At 41.2% G+C, this 953-nt stretch overlaps 1 pseudogene; it reads left to right on the plus strand.

Moving 5' to 3' along the window:
• On the plus strand, positions 301–730 carry LOC610034 (ribosomal protein L31 pseudogene; annotated as a pseudogene).

The raw sequence follows: 953 nt of genomic DNA on the forward strand, positions 1-953 counted from the left end.
AAGACTTAAAGCGTATTCCCCTTTCTTATATACACCTGAATAAAAACGATGTGCATGTTTTAGAGATAAATTACTTAACCCTCCATTGGTCTATTTATGTATTAGAATGTTTTTAAACCACATATCTTTTTTTATTATTTATGCATTTAAGGAATCTCTACACCCCATGTGGGGCTCAAACTCATGACCCTGAGTCATATGCTTTCCCAACTGAGCCAGCCAGGTGCCCCAGCACATATCTTGTATCTTGTTTTAAATGATATGCAAACTTCGGGCATTAAAAATACGTAAGAGCTTCCTTTCCAACTAGGGCCCGGCAGAATGGCTCCCGCAAAGAAGGGTGGCGAGAAGAAGAAGGGCCGTTCTGCCATCAACAAGGTAGTGACCAGAGAATACACCATCAACGTTCACAAACGTATCCATGGAGTGGGTTTCAAGAAGCGTGCCCCTCGGGCACTCAAAGAGATCCGGAAATTTGCCATGAAGGAGATGGGAACTCCAGATGTGCGCATTGACACCAGGCTCAACAAAGCTGTCTGGGCCAAAGGAATAAGGAATGTTCCATACCGTATCCGTGTGCGGTTGTCCAGAAAACGTAACGAGGATGAAGATTCACCAAACAAGCTCTACACGCTGGTTACCTACGTACCTGTCACCACTTTCAAAAATCTACAGACTGTTAATGTGGATGAGAACTAATCGCTGATTGTCAAATAAAGGTATAAAACTGCAAAAAATAAATAAATAAATAAAAATAAAAATACATAAGAGTATTTAAAAAAATAAAATAAAAATCCACAAAAAAAGAGAAAAGAAAATAGGTGCACGCCGTGACAGTTTTCACATGGAGAACATGGCAGAAGGGACACTGTTTCAATGTCTGGGCCTAGCAGGTAAGAGACCGGTAGCCTCCAGCTCCTGTCTTTTGGATCACTGTCTCTGGCAGAATTTGT

The sequence above is a fragment of the Canis lupus genome, chromosome 23 (genome assembly GCF_011100685.1).
Source record: "Canis lupus familiaris isolate Mischka breed German Shepherd chromosome 23, alternate assembly UU_Cfam_GSD_1.0, whole genome shotgun sequence".
Classification (NCBI taxonomy): domain Eukaryota; kingdom Metazoa; phylum Chordata; class Mammalia; order Carnivora; family Canidae; genus Canis; species Canis lupus.